The following is a 6,502-nucleotide window of genomic DNA, read 5'->3' as shown; positions in this document are numbered from 1 at the left end:
AAAAAAAAGCAACAATATATAGCATCCTAGAAGCTAAAATTCACCATGTGTAGCATGCAATAAAAAATTAGCAAGCATGTAAAAAAGCAGGAAAATATGATGTATAATAAGAAAAATCAATCAACCAAGATTGACAAAGATAATAAAATTAGTAGACTAGGGCACTAAAATAGTTATTACAACTAAATTCTGTATGTTCAAGAATCTGAATGAAAGATTAAATAAGTTAATGGGGAAAGGATTCCCTATTTAATAAATGGTGCTGGGAAAATTGGCTAGCCATAAGTAGAAAGCTGAAACTGGATCCTTGCCTTACTCCTTATACGAAAATTAATTCAAGATGGATTAGAGACTTAAATGTTAGACCTAATACCATAAAAACCCTAGAAGAAAACCTAGGTAATACCATTCAGGACATAGGCATGGGCAAGGACTTCATGTCTAAAACACCAAAAGCAACGGCAACAAAAGCCAAAATTGACAAATGGGATCTAATTAAACTAAAGAGCTTCTGCACAGCAAAGGAAACTACCATCAGAGTGAACAGGCAACCTACAGAATGGGAGAAAATTTTTGCAATCCACTCATCTGACAAAGGGCTAATATCCAGAACCTACAAAGAACTCAAACAAATTTACAAGAAAAAAACAAACAACCCCATCAAAAAGTGGGCAAAGGATATGAACAGACATTTCTCAAAAGAAGACATTCATACAGCCAACAGACACATGAAAAAATGCTCGTCATCACTGGCCATCAGAGAAATGCAAATCAAAACCACAATGAGATACCATCTCACACCAGTTAGAATGGCAATCATTAAAAAGTCAGGAAACAACAGGTGCTGGAGAGGATGTGGAGAAATAGGAACACTTTTACACTGTTGGTGGGATTGTAAACTAGTTCAACCATTATGGAAAACAGTATGGCGATTCCTCAAGGATCTAGAACTAGATGTACCATATGACCCAGCCATCCCATTACTGGGTATATACCCAAAGGATTATAAATCATGCTGCTATAAAGACACATGCACACGTATGTTTATTGCGGCACTATTCACAATAGCAAAGACTTGGAATCAACCCAAATGTCCATCAGTGACAGACTAGATTAAGAAAATGTGGCACATATATACCATGGAATACCATGCAGCCATAAAAAAGGATGAGTTTGTGTCCTTTGTAGGGACATGGATGCAGCTGGAAACCATCATTCTCAGCAAACTATCACAAGAAGAGAAAACCAAACACTGCATGTTCTCACTCACAGGTGGGAACTGAACAATGAGATCACTTGGACTTGGGAAGGGGAACATCACACACCGGGGCCTATGACAGGGAGGGGGGAGGGGTTGCATTGGGAGTTATACCTGATGTAAATGACAAGTTGATGGGTGCAGTACACCAACATGGCACAAGTATACATATGTAACAAACCTACACGTTATGCACATGTACCCTAGAACTTAAAGTATAATTAAAAAAAAAAAGAAAGAAAGATGTACCCCCCCCAAAAAAAAGAAAGATTAAACAAGTTAAACAGAGACTTGAAAGACATTTAAAAAAGACCAAAATTGAATCTCTAGGGATGAAGCCTACAATTTATTGGATAAAAAATACATTGTATGGGATTAGTACGTATTAGAAATTGCTGAAGAAAAGATAAATGAAATTGAAGATATCACAATAGAAACGATCCAAAATGAAACATATAAAGAAAAAAGATGAAAGAATGAATAGAGTATCAGTGAGTAGTGGGACAACTTCAAGCAGCCTAGCATGCATTTAATTAAAGACTGAAGGGAAAGGAAGGGCAGAAAAACAATTGAAGAAATAATGGTTATTTTTTTTTCCCCCAAATTTGGCGAAAATTGTAAACTGGAGGTCTAGGAAGCTAAATAAACCCAAGCAGGAAAATCTTAAGAAAACTACTCCAATGAACGTTATAATCATATTGCCTAAAACTAGTGATAGAGAGAAAAAAAGTCTTAAAAGTCATCAGAAAAACAAGACACATTATGTAATGAAGAAAAAAGAGAAGGGTAAGAGCAGGTTTCTTGCCATAAACAATGAAAACTAGTGGCGTAGAGCACTATGTTTAATGTACTAAAAGAAAAAAAAAGCCAACTTATAATTCATTACCCGGCAAAACTACCTTTCAAAAATACCTATAAAAACTGAAAGAATTTATCACTATCAGACCTGCACAATAAGGAATGTTAAAGGAAGTCCTTTAAGCAAAAGAAAAGTGGCATTAGATGGAAATCCTGATCTAAACAAAACAAAGAAGAGCACCAGAAAGGGAAAATATATAGGAAGAGAAACAATATTTCTTATTATTAAATATTTAAATCTCTAATAGATAATTGAATTGTTTAAAGCAAAAATAATAACAATGTATTATAGACTCACAGTATTTGTAGAATTAAAATGTATGACGAGCATAAAAACAGGGAAATAAGTAATGAAAGTATAGGGTTGTGAGATTCTTAAACTGTATGTGAAGTGGTGTAATACCACTTGAAGGCAGATAGAAATAATAAAAGTGTGTATTTTTAACCTCTAAACCAGTCATTAATTTAAATAATAAATAAGTTTGGCTAATTAGGAAAAAAAGATATAAAATGGAAAAACAAAAACAAAAAATTCCTTCCAAGGAAAGCAGAAAAAGAGAAAAAGGGGAGCAAAGATTAGAAATAAAAAAGACAACCCACAGCTGTCCCATGTTTAAACAACCATATGGAAATATATGTGTGTGTATATATATATAAATGTATGTTTATAAAATATGTTTATGTATGTGTCTAAACCCAACCACATAAAAATTTCATTAAATGTAAATTTTTTAAACACCTCAATTAGAAGGCAGACATTGTCAGACTGGATAAAAAACCAAGACCCTAAAATCAATGGCAACACAAAAATGTCCACCTTTACTACTTCTATTCAACATTGTAATGGAGGTTCTAGTCAGGACAATTAGGCAAGAAAAAAAAATAAAATGTACCTAAATTGAAAAGGAGGAAGTAAAAGCTATTTCTATTTCAGATGACATAATCTAGTACATAAATAATTGTAAAGAACCTCCCCAAACCCATTTGATCCCACACCTGAGTCCAGCAGAATTGCAAGATACCACATTAATATATAAAACTCAATTATATTTGTATACCCTAGCAAAGAAGAATCCAAAAATGAAATTACAGAAACAATTTCATGTATATGTACATCTTATGGAAATACACAGTTGCTCAAATATTTAGGAATAAATTTAACAAAAAGTGAAAAACTTTTATTCTGAAAACTGTAAAACATGGTTGGAAAAAATTAAGGAACACCTGATTAAATGGAAAAGTATCCCATGTTCATGGAGTGGAAGACAATATTGTCATAATAGCAATACTTGCCAAAGTTATCTACAGATTCAATGCAATTTTGTAGGAATTTTACCTCATTTTCTTTTGCAAAAATTGACAAGCTGATCCCAAAATTCATATGGAAATGAGGGAATCCAAATAGCCAAAACAATCTAGGACACATACTTTCTGATTTCAAAACTTACTATAAAGCTACAATAATCAAGACAGTGTAGTATTGATGTGAGGCTGGAAATATAGCTCAATGGGATAAAATTGAGAATCCAGAAGTAAACTTTTAGATTTGTGATTAACTGATTTTTCAACAAGGGTTTCAAGACCATTTAAAGGGGAAAGAATAGTCTTTCCAACAAATGGTGCTAGAATAACTAGATATCCACACATAGAAGGAAGAAGTTGGACCCACTTCATGCCACAAACAACTCAAAATGGATCAAGGACCTAAATGTATGAGTAAAACTATAAAACTTTTAGAAGAAAACGTTGGTGTAAATATTCATGACTTTGGATTAAGCAATGATTTCTTAGCTGTGACACCAAATGCAGTGAAAGAAAATGAAAGCTAAGTTGCATTTAATCAAAATAAAAAAGTGTGCACTGCAAAGAACATCATCAAGAAAGTAGAAAGAACTCACAGAATGAGAGAAAATATCTGCAAATTATGTATCTAATAAGGGATATGTCTCCAGACCATATAAAGAGCTCTTATAAATTATCAATAAAAAGACAACCTAATTAAAAATGGGCAAAGAATTTGAATAACTATTTCTCCAAAGATATACAAATGGCCAGTAAACAGATGAAAAGATGCTAAATATCATTAGCCATCAGAGAAATAAAAATCAAAAGTGGAATGAGATACCAATTCGTATCCACAAGGGTAGCTATAATAAAAAAGATAAACAACAACAAGCATTGCCAAGAATATGGAAGATTTGGAATCCTCATATGTTGCTGGTGGCAATGCAAAATGGTGCAGTTGCTATGGAAAACAGTTTAATAGCTTCTCAAAAAGTTAAACATAGAGTTAGTGTATAACCCAGCAATTCCACTCCTAGGCATCTACAGAAGAGAAATGAAAACATACATCCACACAAAAACACACCCCAATGTTTATAGCAATATTTTTATAATAGCCAAAAAGTGGAAACAACCCAAATGTCTATCAACTAACAAATGGATAAACAAAATATATATCCATATATATCCATACAATGGAACATTATTCAGCCTTAAAAAGGAATAAAGTGCTGATGCGTGCTACAACATGGATGAAACTTTAAAACATTATGTGAAGGAAAAAAAGCCAGACACATATTGTACAATACCATTTATGTGAAACATCCAGAATAGACAAATCCATAGAGACAGAAAGTATGTTAGTGGCTGCCTAGATCAGTTGCTAGAGAGGGAATGGAGAGTGACTACTAATACCTATGGGGTTTCTTTTTTCTTTTGGGGGTAGCAAAAATGTTCTAAAATTAGAGTGTAGAGATGCTTGCTCAACTTTGTAAATATACTGAAAACCACTGAATTTGTATATTTTAAATGGATGAATTTTATGGTGTGGAAATTATATCTCATAAAGGTGTTAAAATAAATGAATAAGCAAAAAGTGAAGTGAAATACACTATAATCTTGTCTCCCAAAGATGATCAAATATTTTGCAAATATTTATTGGAACTTTTTTGCATTTATCATAATGTATATATATTTTATGATTGTTATTTTTAAACAGGCTTATTCTACAGATACTGTCCAAACATTTTGAAAATCTTATTTTTATGCAGGGAGTACTTTTCATATAAATGTATACATATTTCGGTATTTATAAAGGCTGCAAATTAACCTATTGCATTGGTATATCATAGTTTACTTAAACATTTGTTTTTTTGATGAATATTTAGGTAATTTCTGATGATTTCATTTTCAAACAAAGCTCCAATGAATGTCTTTATACATTTATCTTTGAGCAATCATGTATTTCCATAAGATGTCCTCCTTCAATGAGAATTGTCTTTAAAGTTATTTTTATTTTTTTATTTTTTATTTTTTTGAGACGGAGTCTCACTCTGTTGCCCAGGCTGGAGTGCAGTGGCACGATCTCCGCTTACTGCAATCTCCGCCTCCTGGGTTCAAGCAATTCTCCTGCCTCACCCTCCTGAGTAGCTGGGATTACAGGCACGCACCACCATGCCTGGCTAATTTTTGTGTTTTTAATAGAGTTGGGGTTTCACCATGTTGGCCAGGCTGGTCTCAAACTCCTGATCTCAGTTGATCCACCTGCCTCAGCCTCCCAAAGTGCTGGGATTACAGGCGTGAGCCACCGCACCTGGCATCAAAGTTATTTTTATAAGAAACTGGGAGACGCTTATTAGGTGCTGCTAGCTACCTGACAAACTGAAAGCTCTCCACATTTCTATTCTATCTCTTAAAGCCCATCTGTTGTCTGAAGTTTTTTTTTTTTTTTCATTTTTTAAGTTCCGGGATATAGGTACTGGATGTGCAGGTTTGTTGCATAGGTAAACATGTGCCATGGTGGTTTGCTGCACAGATAAAAAAATATAGAACGCTTCACAAATTTGCATGTCATCCTTGTGCAGGAACCATGCTCATCTTCTCTGTATCATTCCAATTTTAGTATATTTGCTGCCGAAGTGAGCACTGAAGTTTTTTTCTTAATACATAAATCACCTTTTTGAAAAGGGGAGGTATTTTTTCCATATCCATGAATACTTTCATTGTTACTGAGTATATCAATTATTAAATATATTCACCATATATTATCTAACTGATTTACATTTTGGGAATAGCTACTAAAAACAAAACAAAACAAAACTTGCTAGTCCAAATAGTTAAAGCCCAAAGCTAAGATACTCAGTAATTTTTTGGGGGGTTAAAGAGTATATATTATTCAATTGAGGTTCTGATGAACTAGTGTACACATACTGCAAATTTAAGCTGTCCCTAGCCATTACTAACTTGTGTAACCAAACTCTACATAGATAATTTTTGTTAGGAACTCTAGCATTGCCATAGTTTGCAGTCAATATTGAATGAGGCTTCTCAATTCTTGCTCTTTTCTTTCTTAGATAAGTGAGCTATGATATTAGTCAAATGACT

General features: G+C 33.4%; 1 non-coding gene across 1 annotated transcript; it reads right to left on the bottom strand.

The window, feature by feature from the left end:
• Nucleotides 1-5,937: 5,937 nt before the first annotated feature.
• On the bottom strand, nt 5,938-6,044 carry LOC112611794. Its single transcript, XR_003116755.1, has one exon. It is a non-coding gene; the product is annotated as a U6 spliceosomal RNA (small nuclear RNA).
• Between the last annotated feature and the right edge of the window lie 458 nt (nt 6,045-6,502).

The sequence above is a fragment of the Theropithecus gelada genome, chromosome 18 (genome assembly GCF_003255815.1).
Source record: "Theropithecus gelada isolate Dixy chromosome 18, Tgel_1.0, whole genome shotgun sequence".
Taxonomy (NCBI): Eukaryota; Metazoa; Chordata; class Mammalia; order Primates; family Cercopithecidae; genus Theropithecus; species Theropithecus gelada.
The sequence above is the reverse complement of the archived record's forward strand: the minus strand, read 5'-3'. Positions and strand labels throughout refer to the sequence as shown.